This window comes from Pan paniscus, chromosome 10 (assembly GCF_029289425.2).
Source record: "Pan paniscus chromosome 10, NHGRI_mPanPan1-v2.0_pri, whole genome shotgun sequence".
Lineage (NCBI taxonomy): Eukaryota > Metazoa > Chordata > Mammalia > Primates > Hominidae > Pan > Pan paniscus.
This window is the reverse complement of record NC_073259.2, coordinates 69,228,386-69,247,750: the sequence shown is the minus strand read 5'-3', so window position 1 is coordinate 69,247,750 and position 19,365 is coordinate 69,228,386. Positions and strand designations below refer to the sequence as shown.

The window sequence follows — 19,365 nt, the reverse complement described above, 5'->3', positions numbered from 1 at the left end:
AACCTAAGACCATAGGATACCTCTGATACCGCCACCACCAAGCCCAGCAGATTAGAACTTATGAAGGTTTTTTTGCCACATGCTAGGTTTGGCCCATGATAGTCAAAGAAAAAACTTTGTCTCTCACTTGAATGCTTCTTCCACAGAAGATTAGCTCTGTGGTTGTGTTCCAGGACAGCTGACTCCACCTGCTGTTTGCAAAATATGGAAGGTATATTATTTGTATAGCAAGGATGGGTTTTCTTCAGAAGTACTGTTCTAGATAGAAACTGGTAAAAACTCAAGTGAATCAAAAGCCTTTAGGATAAAACCCCATTTAGAATAGTGATGGGGGGCAGGGGTGAAGAAAAGAGGTAGTTCCTCAAAGTTAAGCTTTAGTTTGAGGAGGAGATTTTAACTTTTAATTACGGATAACAACTACTAAAAATGGATAATAATGAGGACTTTTGGGGCAGTGGGTGAGGGCTTATTGTTTGCTAAGCTCTCTATGTGAATTACATCACTTAATTCTCACACAGTAAGTGGGAATTATGGAATCTCCATTTTATAGATAAGGACCCTGAAGCACAGAGAAGTTAAGTCAGCTTGTTTAAGGCCACACGGTCAGCAAGTACTGGAGCTGGGATTCAGCCAAATCCCAGAGCCCATCCTACTAACCGCTCTGTACCAGAAAAGGGAGTTGAGGAGGGAAAGAAAGGATCAGTCTGGAACATCTGTTTCCTACCCTTGTTCCTAGGATCTAAATACTACTTTATAATAAGTCTGTTCCTGCCCCAAAGGCAATTTTGTGGCACCTTTGCACATTGTGCCTCAGTTTATCTTCCATATTACTCAGTGTTAGCAGAAGAGGAAAGCACACTGGTTTTGTTCTGTCTGTCTTTCTAATCTATATCAATAAAGGGCAGAATATCAATAAGGAAAAATTAACCTACGTGAATTTTAAAGGTGAACTGGAATGTATTAAATTGTACCTGCAAATACAATTCAGACCATGGGGTACTCTACAGGCCCAATAACTCAGTTTCTTCAATGAATAACTTGGAAGGAAAAAGAAAAAAGATGAAGAAGGAACCTGTAGATTGAAACATTGTTTAAAGATCTATCAACCAACCACAGTGGTGGGTCCTAATGAAACCCTAATTTAAACAAATGGTTTTTAGATACAACTTTTATAAAATAATTGGGAATGTGATCACTGACTAGAACTGGGGTGATGCTGGCATAGAAATTCCTCTCCCTAACAATAGGAATTATTGCTAATTTGGGGGAATATGATAATAGTCTTACAATTACCTTTTAGACTTATATACTAAAATATTCATAGAACAAATGATAGGATTTCTTGGATTTGCTGCAAGATAATATGGGAGTGTGGGTGGCGGGAGGATAGATGGAACCAGATTGGCATGGGTGCTGATTATTGAAGCTGGTCATGGGTACTTGGCACTTCGTTGTCTTAATCTACTTATGTTGGTACATCTTTGACATTTTCCATAATGAAAGTTTCAGGAAAAAAAATAAACTGGCAAATCCAACTTAAGCAATAAATTGTTTTAAAACTTAAAATACTTAAGGTATTTTAAAGTCTGGAAAGGTTGTTTAGTCTCAGTGAAGTTTAATCCTGGCTCAGCATTCAGATCAAGTAGATATTGTCGGGACACTGATTGAAACCAAAGATAAGTTTATATCCCATATCATTAAGGAGACATTCTGGACTTAAAAAAGTTTAAGAGATGGGGTATTGCTATGTTGCCCCAGCTGGCCTCAAACTCCTGGGCTCAAGCAATCCTCCTGCCTCAGCCTCCCAAGTAGATGGGATTGCAGGCTCTCACCACGGTGCCCAGCCAGACTTTTTAATTTTTAAGGGCAACGGGAAAAGAATAAAATTTGCCTTTAATCTAACTCATCTTTCCTCTTAAGAGACTACATGGCATGGACCCATAGTGGCCTCAAAAAGCTACAGCCCTTGATGGTGCTGTGAAGAAGAAGGGTCATGGGATCTCATAAGAAAGAGAAGTTGTCATTAATGCTGGTCAGGCAGTTAGGCAAATGTAGCCACAGTAATCTTAGAAGTTATTTTTTCATGTTTTCTGGTTCATTAGGGAGATTTTGCTTTTAATCTCAAAAAGTACTGCTGTATTCTTTTTTGTATTGGTTGACTATTTAAAAATCAAAGTTTGCAGGGGAGAGTGTTCTTTTTCTAGAATGTCTTGATATATTAAGCTTAGGATAGTGTGTTTAATTACTGATTTCTGTAGAAGTTAAGAATGCCAGTGTTACATCTTTCTTCACCAAGCCCATCTCATTCAGCTTCCAACTGTGTAAGGATGAGGGATGGAAGTGGAGGGGCCTTGTTTTGCTTTGGAAGCAGATATGATGCCAGGATGTTCTCAATCACGGAGTGCTTGTGGGTATAGTGGGTCACTTAACAGAGCCGGCTTCCCTAGCCAGCCTTCTCCTTCCAGCCTCTCCCAGACTTCTCCCGCCTTCTAGAAACTTCCTTCCTAAAATTATTTAATGGCTTTGCTTCCATGACCTGTGTTCTTTCCCAGTGAATTTATCAATAACCCATCTTGTTGCTGACCACTTTTAAACGGATGAAGTTCAACCATGAATGAACCCAGGGATTTTTACTAAACTTTCTGGACCTGTTTTTCCAACTACATTGTATATGTATTCACCAAGAGGTTCCATAGGCTTTTTGAACTCAAATGTGATAAAAATTTAACTATGCACCCCCTGCCACTTTATTTTATGTCTTCTGAATTCTCTGTTACCACAGAGAAAAAGATCAGAAACCAGAGTCATAGAGTCATCAGTGATGTCTGCTTCTTCATGCCCCAACTGAATCCCCTAAATGCTTTTCTCAGTTTTACTCTTCCCTGCATTCTCACTGCTCGTTCATGGCCCTGAAACCATAATTGCATCCCCTGCCTCCAAATTCATCCTCTGGTGTGGTCTCCAGAATGATCTTTTTGAAATTCTAATTTGATGTTGATTTTTCTTCCGCTTTAAAGCCTTCTGCAGTGGGCTCTGAACCTTTTTCATCAGGGTACTGCTGTCATCAAACTTGTGAGCATCTCCTTCAGTATGTATATTTATTATAAATAATACACACATTATTGCACTGATACATTAAATACTGTAAACACACCTACAAAGTAGAAGTCTCGTATTATCTTTCATACAACATAAATAGTTGTATGGCTATACATAAATAGTTGGATGGCTGACTATGCCTTCTGGTCTGACTGCTGAGGCACTCTTTAATTCACCCCTCTGCTTTCCTGCCCACTGGCTCTCTGTCAAAAAGTCTCCCCTCCTCATTCCCACATGTTCCTACTCACCTCAGTCATTCCTGTGCATATATCTACAATTTTTTGTTTGTTTGTTTTTGAGACGGAGTCTTGCCCTGTTGCCCAGGCTGGAGTGCAATGATACAATCTCGGCTAACTGCAACCTCTGCCTCCCAGGGGGTTCGAGCAATTCTCCTGCCTCAGCCTCCCGAGTAACTGGGATTACAGGCACTGGCTACCATGCCCAGCTACTTTTTTGTATTTTTTAGTAGAGACAGGGTTTCACCATATTGGACAGGCTGGTCTCAAACTCCTGACCTCATGATCCACCTGCCTCGGCCTCCCAAAGTGCTGGGATTACAGGTGTGAGCCACCGCGTCCAGCCTACATTTTATACAGTTTCCAAGTTTAGATATTTTAGATCCTGTTCTCCATGGTCTTTAGCATTATAGCCTTGATAATTTCTTAATTTTATTGCTTTGACTTCCCCAAATTAATTAAACCATTTACCATCCCTCTAATAATGGATATTCAGATATTTCCAATTACTTATTGTTATTTAGAGTTCTACAACATCGCCACTGGTTAGAGTTAGGATTTTTTGTGTGTTTTGGTATATGTAAAATGGTAACTCATGGCTGTTTAATATGCATTTTTGGTTGCCATTGCAGATGAAATTTTCACCATATATTTATTTTCTTTCCCAATAAGACTAGGATTTCAATTTTTTTCTTAAAATATATACACTTAAATAAAGTTGTATTTTACATACTATATGGTAATCATTCCTTTATCGAATATGCAGTTCTGTTAGCTTCCCTAATAATAAAATAGCTGGATACTATTCTGCCTATTTGTTGGATGAGAAAACTTGAGGCTTAGCTAGGCTAAGTAACTTGACAGATCATATAGCTGAAAGTTGTGGACATGGGGTATTAAAAGTCAGGCTGATTGATTTCAAATTCTACCCTCTAAGTCATCTTGCTTGCTTCCTTTGACAAAAACAATACCTAATGTTTACAATAAAATTATAAAATACAGATAAAATGAAAAATTAAATCACATTAATCTGAAATCCTGCCACACAGTAACAACCACTGTCAACATGTTGTTATAGGATAGCATACCTCAGAGGGAGACACAAGACCCACTGACTGGAGGTGGGAAGGGTTTTGAAAAAATGTACATAAGGCCAAAGTGGGCAGATCATGAGGTCAGGAGATCGAGACCATCCTGGCTAACACAGTGAAACCCTGTCTCTACTAAAAATACAAAAAAAAATTAGCCGGTTGTGGTGGCAGGCGCCTGTAGTCCCAGCTACTCTGGAGGCTGAGGCAGGAGAATGGCGTGAACCTGGGAGGCAGAGCTTGCAGTTAGCCGAGATGGCACCACTGCACTCCAGCCTGGGCGACAGTGAGACTCTGTCTCAAAGAAAAAAATAAAAATAAAAAAATAAAAATAAAAAATGTGCATCTACCTCTCCTTTCATCTCCCCTCCCACATCTCTCTCTAATTAAAGATGTTACTGGTAGTAGACTGCTCTGGGATCTGTGATGAAGGGGAAGAAGAAAGTGTTGAAAACCATATTCTTCCTGACTTTTATGTGTGTGTATATTTATGAAAAAGCAGATCCTTTAGTATATTATGAGTGTCCTTCTGTGTCATGAATTATTGGTAACCACTCCTGTAACCTGGTTCTGCTTAATATTCTGATGGATGTACCTCAGTGTACAAACATTGGATTGTTTCCATTTTTTAATTATAAATATTATAACATTCTTGTGAAAGGAGTATATATTCATCGTTGCTCATTTTTCCAGGTTTTTCTTGTAAGTCTAATAAATGTAGAATGAAGGGCCAAAGGCTATTATATTTTTAGGGCTTTTGATGAGCATTGTCAATTGCCAATTTACCCACCGAAAAAGCATGTATCAATCTGGTCCATGGTAAAATGAGGGGGAAAATGGGGGAGGAGATGAACCCACCAATCCGTTTTTTTTTCCCTCAAACACACATGATGCAGAGATCATGGTTGTAATCTGACAATGAAAATGTGCCTATTCCATGTGGGGCATTTTATGGGAAAGAGTCTCTACTGTTCTTGCTGGGTCAGTAATGATAGAATTCATAATGAGCCAACCCACTTTTCAGACCTATGATGACCTCACTGGGGTATGTTAGTTCCTGCAGTTCTACTGACATGATAAAGTGTTATATACCAGTGGGCTGAAGTCATTGTTTTTATTCAATCACTATACAAATTTCACATTAGTTCAGAATGGCCTTTCACAATGCTTGTGGGATCTCAGTGGTTTGACTTCATATTTTTTGAGTGATATTTGCGGTAACACATTGGTTAGTGATTTAGTGGAAATACTTGATTTTACAGGATTTCTTAGGTATGGGTGCCTGAATTTTGAGAGTGGCGCAGTCATTTCTCTCACATTTTCAAAAAGATAGAACATATTTCAGGACATTTATAGAATGCTTTTTTCCTCTGAGGACATGATGACTGACTGTAATCCGCAATCTCTGATTTCTACCCTGATGCTTCAAGAAATGTACAAATAATGAGAACATCTACTCTAAAGTTCTTGCCCCCAACTGAATTGAAACCCACTGTTTAAATATATTGTTATGTAATTTTTACGCTATAATTCATATTTTTATATAGTTTTAATACATTGTTATGTAAAATTTTGCACTTCAGTCCATATTATTCTCATATAAAATAAAGTTTTAAAGTATTTGCCACAAAGAAAAATTGGTATATAATTGGTATACCAGGAAGCTGAACCATGTTCTTTCCTTCACTAGGCTGCCAGTACAGTCTCACACAGCATATTACTCTACATATGTTTACTTTTATATAAAACTTGATGGCAGACTTTAATCATTTCAGTCAATTCAGTCAAAATTTTCAAAGAATGACAACTTTTGAATTCCACAATTGCTCAGAATCTTTGAATTAGGATTTTACTGTGGAAAATAAAAATAATTTGGCAGTATTGGCAAAGAAAGCAAGCCATTACTAAACACTTCAAATATGATTGCAAAGCAACATGTTAATTTAAAAACATGTGGGCCTGTTTGATGTAATATGTCAATAGATATTGCAAATACTAAAATTTTGCAACCTCGAGGGAAATTGACTACATTGACTTTTATTTTGGCATGGAAAATGGGTTCACTGAGGACTTTGGGACATGGGATTATCAGATTATTCATTGAGCTAGTATTTACAGCACAGTGCTTAGTACTGTGGGAACACAGAAAAAACTGCACACTAAACCCTTTAAAGCATAAGGCATGAATCCCAAGCCCTCATCCATCCTCAGATTTGCGGATATACCATAACATGTAATTTCTTCATCTCTTTAATGTCTATTTATTTTATTGGCTAAGGGCTATCACTTCCTTGTACCACTTGATCTTCACTTTCATTGCTAGGACTGACCGCTGGCTTTTTTCTAACAATCCCACAAAGAAATAAGTTTGAAGTTTGCTCATAAGAGTTACTAGATAGTCAGAAAACAAAGCTTTCTTGGAATGCAGATGTTTATTGGTTGGCTGGGCTCCATGTAACTAACACAGCCCAAGCTTGTGATTTGAATTTGCTTCTCAGCTAAGTTAGCTCTACTTGTCAAGGACTCTTCATCTACAATTTGAAAATGCCAAGCATCTATTTGAAAGAATCTGTTATTTGAGAAACAATGTCTTATTGAGAAAGCAAAACAGACTTTTGGAATATTTAAACAGTGAACATTAATACATGATTAAATACCCGAATGAATGGGTGGTGGAAATAGTGACGGGTGTTGGCAATGAGAGAAAAGGAAGACTACATAGGGACATAATATGAAAAGGCTTCATGATTTGGGCAAGATCTAAGAAGCCAAAACCATATTTGAGCCACAAATATGGTTTTGAGTGTGTTGCTAGTATAGGTTTTGATGTTGGTAGTAGAGGAGAAAATAGGGTCTTTAACAAAGCGTACAGAATGAGTATGGCCTCAGAAACAGGAGTAGATATGATATACTGAAGAAAAAGCCGGCCATCCTGGAGGCATGAAGACCAAACATGGAAGGAGATGAGGTTGGAAAAGTTAGAAAGACAAGATGTGGAAGGTCTTTAAAGTCAAACTCAAGGATCTAGACTTTACTCTGCAGACATTGAAAACCAGTTGGAGACTAGCGTGATTAAAAAGAAGGTTAAAGGCTGGCGGGTGCAGTGGCCCATGCCTGTAATCCCAGCATTTTGGGAGGCTGAGGTGGAAGGACTACTTGAAACCAGAAGTTAGAAACCAGCCTGGGTTACAAAGTGAGACCTCATCAGTACAAAAAAATAAAATAATAAACTAGTCAAGCTTGCACACCTGTATTCCTAGCTACTCAGGAGACTGAAGCAAGAGGATTGCTGGAGCCCAGGCTTTCGAGGCTGTAGTGAGTTGTGATTGTACCACTGCACTCCAGCTTGGATGACAAAGTGAGACCCTGTCTCTTAAAAAAAAAAAAAAAAAGCCCAAAACAACAAAAAGGTTAAGACCATCTCTGCACATGACTTGGTGATGAGTAATTTAGTGCTATATTTTCTCTCTATTTATTTGGAATCATATAAACCTATCTTTCAGTACAGAAGGGCACTGAGTCACATTTAGGTGACATATTTCCTCCCAAAATCCCAGAGAACTTCAGGAAGTGGTGGGGGTGATTCAGCAAGGGGACATCTTCCTGACCATGTGATGGTTGTGGCTGGATAGAGCTCTTTTTGCCAGGCTATGAGAACAATCTTTCCGTAAAGTCTGTTGATGCTTACTCAACGTTTTCTCAGATGGAAACTTGGTGGGGGGTAAGACTAGATGGGAACAAACTTGGAAGATTTAGAGTCTCTCTGCTAAGTCTTCCTCCTGAAGCCTTTCTGAAGGGCCTGAACTTCCTGGAGAGGCCTTACTTACCAAGGAAAAGATAGATATTGGTCAGTTAGCTTGATTCTTTGATTACTTATGCTAAAAAATAAAGAATGATAAGCTTTTATATTCCCAGTACCCCAAGATTAGCTCTAATCTTAGATGGGTCTTAAAAGTCCATGGAAGTCCATGTATAGTCTTATTTTAGGTATCTTAACCTAAATTATGCAGAGGTATATTTTACTGGATTGACCTAACATAACTAACAGACCTTTTGAGATTTTATTTTGTATAATTTATAAAATGGAAAGTATTATCAACGTAGCATAAAGATTAAGAAATGAGCTCTGGAGCTGGACTGCCTGGGTTCTGGTCCTGATTTCTCCACTACTTAACCTTGGACAAGTTATTTAACCCCTCTGCCTTGATTATCTCATTTAGAAGGTGGAAATAATTTACTTCTTTCCTAGGATATTTGTCAGAATTAAATGAACAGATTTGTTGTTTATTTACTAAGAGCAAAGCTCTTAAAATATTCCCTGGTATATAAGTTCCCAACGAATATCACAATTAGTGTATCATAAATGAAAAAATTAAAGCAGTTAAAGGTTAAGTGACTTAGGTAATTATCCAGCAACATGACTACACCAGGATTAGCATTCCTTATTTTAAGACAGTCCACTGAAGTAGCAGGAGTTTTAGATCAGAGGTCAGCAAATCTTTTCTTAAAAGGCCAGATATAAACATTTTATACTTGTGGATCTTATGGTCTCTGTTGCTACTACTCAACTCTGTCATTGTGTCTTGGAAAAATCAACCACAGACAAAATGTAAATGTATGGGTGTGGCTGTGTTCCAATGAAATTTTACTTACAAAAACAGGTGGCAGACCCACATTTGGCCTTCTTACAGACCCTTGCTTTAGACACTTAAGTCATATCAGAAAGGAGACTATAGATTCCATTTCGTTTTGAAGGCTGAAATATGGCATTATGTATTGTAATAAACAGAAACTTTGATTTTTAATGATTGTTTAACATGTTAGTCTCATGATGGTCATACTTTAGGATAGCAAAGGGATTTAGAAAATAAGCAATAGTAACAAATGTGTTTTTTATCTCAAAGAGATCCATAGAAATCACTTATTTAACAGTTGGAGAATTATCTTGGAATTTGAGACCTGAGGTTGTGGGCAGGATGTTAAGAGTTTGTTTGATTAAATGGACCCAAATATAGACTGGTTTCTTTTTTGCTTCTCTATGTATGGGATAGGTTTGTGAGTCAAATAAAAAGCTATTTGTATTTATGCTTGTCATTTCACTAAGGGTTTTTCTTCTAGAAATGCTGTTTGCATGGGTTTGGATTTTTTTATGGCTTACTTTTCAGTTCGATAATGTGTTCTTGTTTTCAAATTAAACTTGTCATTGAGATTTTTTGCGAGTGGCTATGTTGGTTAGTTAGTATTTATAGCTTAAGTCTGTTTCTGAGGAAATGACTAAAGTCTCTTTTCATTTGATCAAAACTGTAGAACAAAGAACATCTTTGACTTACTTAAACAAGTCCTATGATGAAAACTCAAAAAATATAATGGTTCATGTTTATAAATGTTTTTGTGTATTCAGTCCTGGTTAGGCCAAATAATCAGAGCTCTGTGCTGAGGGAGGGATTGAATATACGCAGTGCCTGTTAGTTAATGTGAATTTCTCTGGAGCACATTCAGGCAATGCTTATTTTCTCATAATCCTCCTCCCATCTCTGCCCCATCCCCCGCCGCTTTTTTTTTCATTTAACATATTGTTTTGAATTGGATTTTATAGAACATAGGTTTTTGTCTTCTTCTTCTTTTTAAACTATTCTACCAATTTTCTCCTTTCTTATTCCTAGCCAAGAGCCCTGATCCAGGTGAAGCGTGTAAACCTTGCACATGGAATTCCCAGCAAAGAGGCTGGTGGGGATCGGGACAGGGCCTGGGAAGTGACTGACTTGCAGAAACCCGCCATGTCTTGTTCTCTGCTGGAGACCTTTGCTTATCCATCTTGTGAACATCTGCAGCCTCCCCCTGCAGCCTAATCTTGCCCTCTTACTGTTGACTCAGTCCTCATGGAAGTGTAGGTGCCCTTCCTTCTGCTCATTACGTTCCAGAGCAGGAGATGAGGGGGCTAAGTAGGGAAGAAGAGAAGGCCCAGCTCCTGTCTGCTCAGACCCGGGCTGACCTCTGCCCTGGGACTCAGGCTGGGACTTGTATTTTACCATAAAGGCCCTATGACAGGTGGCGGTTGGATTTTGGTGTTCGATCAGCTGTGTTGTGGACTGACTGGGATTTTCTGCACTAGATTTTAATCTAATTATTCTTTGGTAACATTGATTGTTTCAGCTCTTCATAAGCAACTCAAGGCACCACTTCTCCAACTAAATCTTGGGTCTAAGTGTCTAAGTCTGAAACAGATGAAAGTGAAATCGCTGTGCCCATGGCTGCACATCCACTCACTTCTGCCTCTGCTCTCTGAAGCATCTTAGGGTGGGAGTCCTAGGAGCTCACTTTGAAAACTGCTTATTAACATGACTGTTTACTTTCAGAGCGCACCCTAGCCTTAAAATTGAGCTTGCCTGTTTACATATAATAAGTTGCTTAAAATTTGCTGGGATTGGTGTGTATATATGGGCCATATATGAAGCCAGTGGTAGGAGAAAGCAGAATGGACAGATACTTACCTGATGTGATTTGATGGGGTGTTGAGAAATTCCACGATGAAAATCCACACCCCCATTCATTCCTGAAATGCCATAGCCAGTAATGCATTTTATTTCACTGTTAAGCACCTGCCTTTTCTGAAGCTTTTTTTTTTTTTTAATAAAAAATGTCCTCATGAAGGATATCCATTAAGTTGTTGCAACCTTGGAGCTGATCCTTTTGCTTCCCTACTTGATTAAACATCTGGGGTTAATGAATCCTCACAAGGACAGATAGAAGGAAGGAAACAGCCACATCCATACGTCATAATTTTGTCTAGAACTGGCCCTGACTCTTTATGCATTTGTAAAACATGTATGGGAATATCTCTGGTATTTAACTTGGAGACACCTTGCTTTCTCCTTTGGATGCAGTTAGTTCTGAAGTATTTGAAGAGAGGGCATCTCAAAAGGAACGTTCACTGTTCTTAAATATTCTTTTAGTACCAAAATATATTTTATTACTGTATCATGGTGAGGATATATGTTCCTGTATATACTAGTGGGGATTTTCCCCTAAGTATGAGTTATTCAAGAGATAAGAGAATCAGAAACGCAAGTCTGAAAAATAGTGTATGTATTTCTACATATTTTATACAACTTGTTCCTGTTGGACAACAAAATAATAAATTGTGGACATTTCCCATTTTTTTTTACCTTAACGACAAAATATTGCAAAACCGTGGTTCATTCATTTACTCAACAAACATTCATAGAGTACCTACCGTGTGCTACTACTACTTTGTGCTATAAAAATTAATGATGGTGGCTTCAGCAGAAAAATTAGTCATCAGGGAATATTTGAGGTTGTCCAGTAACTGAGGAAGGAAGGGAGAGAAGGGTGGAGTGCTGGACGGGGAAGAAGGAAGAAGGAGGATAGGAGAGAAAGGATGGATGGAAGGAAGTCCTTAACACGTTTTGTTGTTTTTAATTACACTCATGTTATCTAGTTTAATATTCTTTATATACTCAGCCATTTGCCACTTTTATTTTTTCTGATGTGCTATAATTTTAACTTGTCGTTTTTGTATTTGTTTCTTTTCAGTATAAAAGAACGTGTGGATCACTTTGCTAAGTACATCCAAGATTTGAAGAACTGAAATAAATCAGCTTTAAACCTGCTTTTTAAAAATGTAAGTGAACTCACTTCTGGCCATGGTTCATTTCAGACTCTCTAAAGCCTGCAATTACCTCTCAGTGTATGTGAATTTTTTTCCAGGAGTAAAGTTACTTGACTCTAGTGAGTCTACTCAGTAAGTCTAAGAGTGTTTGTATCTGCTCGCCCTTTTAAAACCTGTAAATTCTAAGAGTAGTATGAATAACATAGGTGGCTGTAGGATTTAGACCCGGCGTGGCAGGCAGTGAGCAAATCTTCATTTGGCACTGAGAAGGAAAACACAGAATTGGTAGAACATAAAATAAAAAGCACAGCCCTCTTCTCAAGTCCTTCATCACTCTTCACCTCACAGACCATTTCACTACCTTATCTACACCAGCGAGAATTGCTAGTTGACCCACTGATGGCCCAGTAGGCTTAGAATATGAGGTGTTAGCTGCCCACAAGCATATTTACCCACTTCCTCCCTATTTCTCTTGCTCAGTAATAATAACTACTATTAATTGAGCTTCTACCAAGTGACAAGCATTTGATTAATTCAATTCCATATTCATTCTACAAATAGTGTTTCTGAATGCTTGCCGTGTACTAGGCATGGCCCTGACACTACTTATTACCTTATCTTCAGGGCACCCTTGCAGGGTAACAGTTAACACTTCAGTGATCTGGATGAGGATACGAGAGAGGTAAGGAGCGTGCTGACAGTCACCTAGCCAGTGAGTGTGAACTGTCTGACTTTCTCTGATTTGCCATATCCTAAAGCGTGCTTAGATGCTTTTCCTGGCATGGATGTCAATAAGAGATTGGAACCTTCTGGATCGTATTCATAATAGGACTGTGATTCTCACCCTTTAAAACCTTGGCTGGAGTCACAGGAAGGAAGTTAGAGAAACATCCTGTCACACAGCTTTGGTACCTGTGTGGGGAGCTAAGAGATCTGATGTCCAGTTCCAGTCCTTTCAGGAATTTCCTCTGTGTCCATGAGCTATCTAAGGTCCATGGGAAACAGTTGATCTTATGCAAACCAAAGGGCACGGACCAGATGCTCTCAAGGGTCTGTCTCAGTGAGCTCTTTGCTGAAGGACCTTATGTGTAGAGGAAAGTGCACACATCATTAAGTGGATAGCTTGAGGGAATAAATGTCACAAAGTGAACACACCTCTTCAATCAGCACCTTGATGAGTAGAAAATTACCAGCACCTCAGAGCCTTCCTCCCCTCATGCTCCAGAAGCAACCGGTATCCTGCCTTGTGATGCCTGTGTTTAGTTTGTCTTTATGAATAGAATCATACAGTGAATATTCTTTTGTGTCTAGCTTGTTTTGCTTATTATGTTTGTGAAATCTACAATATTATGTACAATATTTTTTGCATTCTCTTTGCTCTAATGCTATTCAATTGTATACCTATTTTACAGTTGCTGGACATTTAGATGGTCTCTTGTTTGGGTGTATTACTAATAGCGCTCCTATGAATGTGTTGTGCATATCTTTTGGTGATGATTCTATTTTGTTTGTTCAGGTACTAAAGTCATTTTAATTCGTGGCACTTTGGAATGATGTTGAACTTTAGGTAGCCAAGTGATCTGTCTGCTTCAATGTGATGTTCCAAGCTGCTTACTCAACAGGAACAGATGAAGATGTTTTTGTAGATTACTCTTGTGGGGTGTGGCCAGGTGGAAGCCCTCTCTGATATGTGAGTGATGTGGTGGGGCTTATTGTCCTGGCAGAGAAGGGTTTTGATTGCATGGTACAGGAAGGGACTATGTAGGGGAAGAGGAAATAGATCCAGAAAAGAGATGTGTCTGGATTCCCATAGAAACTGTCAGGATATCTTACCAATCAGATCAAGAACCTGGCTGGAAAAGTAAGAGCCCCAGGGAAGACTCAGCTTGTGAGACCCGATGTGTCTAGGGAGACGAATAGAGAAAGAAAAATTGAGGCAGGCCTGAGCTCAGAAGGAGCTCTCAAAGAATTTTCTGAACAAATTCATTAAGCCTAACTTGTTTTAAGGAAGCTTTGAAAAACCAGTCCCTAAAAGTATGAATCTTGAGCCCAGAATGAACTTAAAAGTATAGAACTAGGAAAAAATGTATTTTCCCAAACAAATATGGGATGTGAGCATATGGGCTTTGCCTTAAGACCTTTCTGCATTCAGATCACAATTCCACCACTTTGTCTCGTGACCTTTCTGGATCAGCTTCCACATCTGTAAAATGGGGATGGTAAAATCTCCGCCTCTAAGATGCCCCCAAAATCTGCTGTAACAATTGACTACAATAGTGTTAGTATTATGCTTCAGGGCACATAGACCTAGCACTAAAAATGATAGTCATTTTATTTCTCATTCTTGTTACTAAGATTACCCATTTGTATCTGATACTTTATGAGCGTTTTCAGTTCACTTTTTAAAAATATGAGACTTCGGTTTTTAATTTAAGTGTAGTGAATACTAACAAAAAAGATTTTTCTACTTGCCTCACCTTAGACTGAAACTCAGAGGAAGGATGCAAGGAAACATTTGTCCATGTGTCCTTGACATGTCCCTCCCCAGGGTGAGTCAGTGAAGACACTCTTGGTTGTCTGAACTGGTTTACTTGTTCAAAAAGAGACCAGTGGAGCTGAGATTTGTGGGAAACTAGGGTCATTTTGCACAAAGGAAATTTGTACTTTTATACATTATACTCTTTTTTTTTTCTTTTAAGAGACAGGGTCTCGGTTTGTTGCCCAGGCTGGAGTACAGTGATGTGATCCTTGCTCACTGGGCTCAAGTGATCCTCCCACGTCAGTCTCCTGAGTAACTGGGACTACAGGCGTGTGCCATCATGCCCGGCTAGTTTTTAAATTTTTTGTGGAGACAGAGTCTTGTTTTATTGCCAAGGCTGGTCTTGAACTTCTGGCTTCAAGTGATCTTCCCACCTTGGCTTCCCACAGTGCTGAGATTATAAGCGTGAGCCACTGCTCCCAGCTGTACTTTCAGTCTTAGGTGTTCTGGCAGGTGGCACGTATATGAAATTTCGTTTGCCTAAGAGTGCAAGCAACACCCTAGTCTCTCCTCTGTGCCAGTGGTCCTTGAGTTCATGGATGATAGTGGTGAATGCTGTCTGGTTGTACCACTTTTGAGGCTGAATGGACCCAGGTACAAGAATGAGGTGGGAGCCACTTGTCCAGCTTCATCTCCGTCTTCTCTTCATTAGGCCAAGGAAGGCTGTGGGACTGTATGGTTAGCTATTCACTCAGGCTTGCCTGTATCATCACTCCACCCTGTAGTGTAGTGGTTTGTAAGTAGGCAATTTGTAGCCACTGAGATAATGTCATCCCCAAAGAAAAGCATCTACTGTGGATTTGTCCTTTGCGCCCTTTTCTCTGTACCCTTTTTGCAGTCTTTGAAATCACTTTCATTATTATGTGGGGATTGGGGTTTTCTATCTCCTGACTATCTTTTGTGAACTAAATCTTATTTTATGCAATTTGTACTAAAAATTATAAAAATACTGCTTGGGGATGGCAGTCTTATTTGGGATTGTGTCACATGTTGTTTGTTTTGTGCTTAATTGGTTCATGATAACTGGACAATATATAAATGATCTTGGTTTCATCATGTAACTCACAAAATGTTTTCTTTTCCATTTTTTTTTCTTTAGTGCTTTCTCCTTTTCCTACCAAATATCTAGGCTCACTTTTACCATCAGATAGAGATTTAGTTGGGCTTTTAGAACTCTCTCTTCAAGCAGATGCTTTGCGTGTGTGTGTGTGCGTATGTGTGTGTGTGTGTGTGTGTATGGAGTTTGTGGGCTGTTAGAAGCTATTTGCTCATCTTGTCAAAGCCATAGCAGTCTTTTCATTCTCAGTTGCTTTGCTTTCTCCTCACCTCTTAGGAAATTGGCAGCCAGTGACTTTGATTTTTTTTTTCCTTTATGAGACAGATATGCTAGTGTGTAACTGTAGACAGAGGAAGAGTTTGCACATTTAGCAAATGATCAAATAAGTGGCGTGTGTATGTGTGTGTGCATACATGCTGTCTCTATAACTGAGCAAGTGTTGTTTTTTTCTCTGAAGTCTCCATGCATTTATACATTTAATTAGGAGGCTCAAGTATCTCTGATGACTTTTAAATATATAGCCTCAACAGTTTTTTAAGAAGAGGGGAGAGGGTCCAAGACATTTTTTACACCTATTTAGTGGATGTGTGGTTTAATGTTATGGTATTTTGGGGAAACCTGGGTTCTAACTCCATCGTTTCAGTGAGCCATGGTTTCCCATTGCTTCAGGAGTAGAGAAATGGGGGAAGGCATTTCAATAGTTCTTAAATCTATTATTTAGCAGTAGCTCAAGGCTGTATGCATGGTAATCAAAGAAATGAGATTGGGTTCCCTGGGTGTGGTCTGCATTCCTTCTGTACTGTAGCGCTGTTCTAGTCTCCTGGTCAAATCACAGCCCAGAGCTGCTTCAGCCAAGAGGAGACTTAAATTAGGGATGTGCAATTTACAGCCATTGTAGCAGGATCCACTTAGTCCCTAGGCAGAAGATAACATGTGCTATCACTGTAGAAATTATAGCAGCTTTCCGATTGAAATAGCCCTGAGAGTTTCTTGTGACTATTACCTTGAGCTGAGGTGTAATCCCTTACCAGTGGTGTAATCCTAACTACAATACAACAGTTAATTGTCTTCTGTGTTCTTATTTGTGGTTCAGAACACAAATTGTTATTTTCCCATCAGCTTTTCTTGCTTGTTGTTTGTTTTTTACGTAATTCCTTTCCTGTTGTAGTAGTTGTTATATGCTTGGCTTGACATAGTTAGGCTATTTGGTACTGTGATATTAAGATATTTTAGAGGAAAAGGTCATCAGCTGTCTTTCTGGGCTATTCTGGGCATTTTGTACTCTATTTTGGATGTAACTTTTCTTGCTCTTGATTTCTGATTAGCTGTTCTTCCTCCTTGCTTTGGCCTCTCAACTTGCTTGGAAGCTTTTCAACAAATCTGCACTTGGATGACGGCTTTGTTCAACAAATAAACATTATCTCAACCTTGGGGAAGAGTTAAGGAGACACAGGATGGAACACTGTTAGATGCTTCTGGTTCTAAGCATGGAATTCCTGGAACAGGGAAGCTAGCTTCCAATACATTGAAGTCCGGAAGTTGTTTTCCTGCTCGAGGAGGTCACATTTCTACCAAGAGAAATGTGAATTCTAAGGCATTTTCAAAAGTTTTGGATGATTTGGTGAGATTTAAATTGTCTTATTTTTGATAAATTTTTAGAAATTAAAGAATGCATTATTTGCTTAGAAGAGTGGGATTTTTGGTTCTTCATGGTCTATATTGGTCCTTCCTGAGGTCGCACAGAGGCCTTTGAACAAGATTGGGCCTGCTGTGTGGTTGGGATAGTTGAAAGCCAAGTATCAAGCAGGAAATAAGAGTAGCAGACCTTAAAGTATTAGACTTCTCATAAGGGAAAACAGCAACACCCAAGAAAAATCCATTTACATTTACCCACAGTCCTTCTGGCCTGTGGACCTCTTTTCTCCTCTTGTTAGCCAGCAGAACAGCAATCTCTTCTTTGCAAGACTGTGAGTAATTCAAGGGGGACAGAAAAGGACAGAAAACACCAAGTACCTCTATCCAGAGGGTGACTTTTGTTTCCTCACTTTGTGGCCCCACTGAATTCACAGAAGGTAAAGCTGAAAGAACTCAGGGTATATGGCTGGTTTTTTGCACTCTTTACTTGATAAAATCAGTTGATTCTTGTTTTTTGTGGTAGTTGTGCTCTGAAGTGATTGTGAACACTGAATGACCAAATACTTTTCCTAGGGGAAATGCAGAGGGAGGGTCCTGCGAGCCTTTGACCACAGTGTTTTTGCCAACTGATCAATACACAACCTTATTTTATGTGTGTTTCTGTTTAGATACCATTTTCACAAATGTTGTTGAATCATTAACACTGACACACACCCAACAGCTTTGTAACTCAGGCCTGAAGGAAGCTGACCTCACACACTGGTTTTGTCCTTGAGGCACGGCCTCATTACCTCAGGAACACCAGGCAGTGCTTCCACACTGTGCTTGGAGCCATTTTAAACAGCACAAGGGTTGATCGACAAGTACAAACGTGTGAAAAATGTGGCACAGAAGAGACCATGAAAAGGACACTTTATGGCAGGAGGGCTGAACTGATGCAGGAAAGTGGAGCATCGTCTTGTTCAACCTGAGCTGGGAACTCCGCCATGGTGACCGAGAATTCTTGCTCCTTTGCATGTGTCTGTGAATGAGTGTGAAGGTACTAATGTGGGGGTTGCAAACAAATTTTAGCAAGTGGGCCAATTCACATGTGTCAACTGTATAATAGAAGCAAAATAATCCCAATTATTGTGGCCGGAAACTTTCCCAGTCCCACTGTGTGGTTCATGTAGAAAACCAATAATTTAAGGTAAAAATGAACTGTAAGCTGGTATAGCCAGACCAATGTTTTTAAATAGGCTCTTGTGAGATGAAGACAGGCAAGGAAAATGTGCCCAAGAAATTGTCATTTGTTGTTGAACAAACGATAATTAGCCCTGCTGCCAGGCTTTGAACATTTAGAGAATGGGAACAACATCACGTGTCCCCATGTCCTTGGCATGAAAGGTAGTAATGGCCAGCACCTAGGGGCACCTCAGCAAGTGAATGAATCCTAAATAAATGAATGAAAGAGCAGGGGGAATTCTTAGTGATGCCTGATGGCCCACCGTAGGGCATCTTAGGAACCTCATGCATCATTTTAGCCTAGATATATCATTTCCTGCCCACTGTGTTCCTTAAATTAACTTGCATAAATGTGTATCAATGAGCAGAAACAGTAGTGTCTGACTGTGAAAGGTAATCATGTGACACAGAGGTTATGTATCATGCTCATTTTCGTGCACAGCCCCTGGCACGTTAATGTTCATTAAATGAATTTGAATGAATGAATGAATTTAAACATCTAGAATATTTAGAAATGCAATGGCTTTAAAAAATCTTTTTAAATTTAAAACAGAGGTGACTTTGTAAGTCACTTTGTACTATAAGTCTGTACTCAGAGAAGTAGAAAGATGTGGATATTCTTTTGTTAACCAGCTTTGTCTATTGTATAAAACTGAGCTTTTCCACTCAGGAAACATCTACGCTGCGCTGTGTCTCCCTGCACCCCCCTCATATAAATATCCAGGGATGAGAGTTAATTAAAGTAGAAGCTAGTTAGGTTTTCTGAAAGGAAATGACATTCAATTTCAGATGTTATCCGTTTAAATTATTTCCTGCAGATTAACTGTTCATTTTACGAATTATTTATCATGGAGCTA

At 39.1% G+C, this 19,365-nt stretch overlaps 1 protein-coding gene across 24 annotated transcripts in view; it reads left to right on the top strand.

Moving 5' to 3' along the window:
• The window catches only part of PPFIBP1 (PPFIA binding protein 1), a 171,995-nt gene that overhangs the window by 42,709 nt on the left and 109,921 nt on the right, over window positions 1-19,365 (top strand). For all 24 annotated transcript variants that reach the window (XM_008954286.5, XM_003828844.5, XM_055095807.2 and 21 more), the window contains exon 2: window positions 11,978-12,065. The gene's annotated coding sequence lies outside the window, so the exon portion shown is untranslated. The remainder of the gene's footprint in view (window positions 1-11,977; window positions 12,066-19,365) is intronic.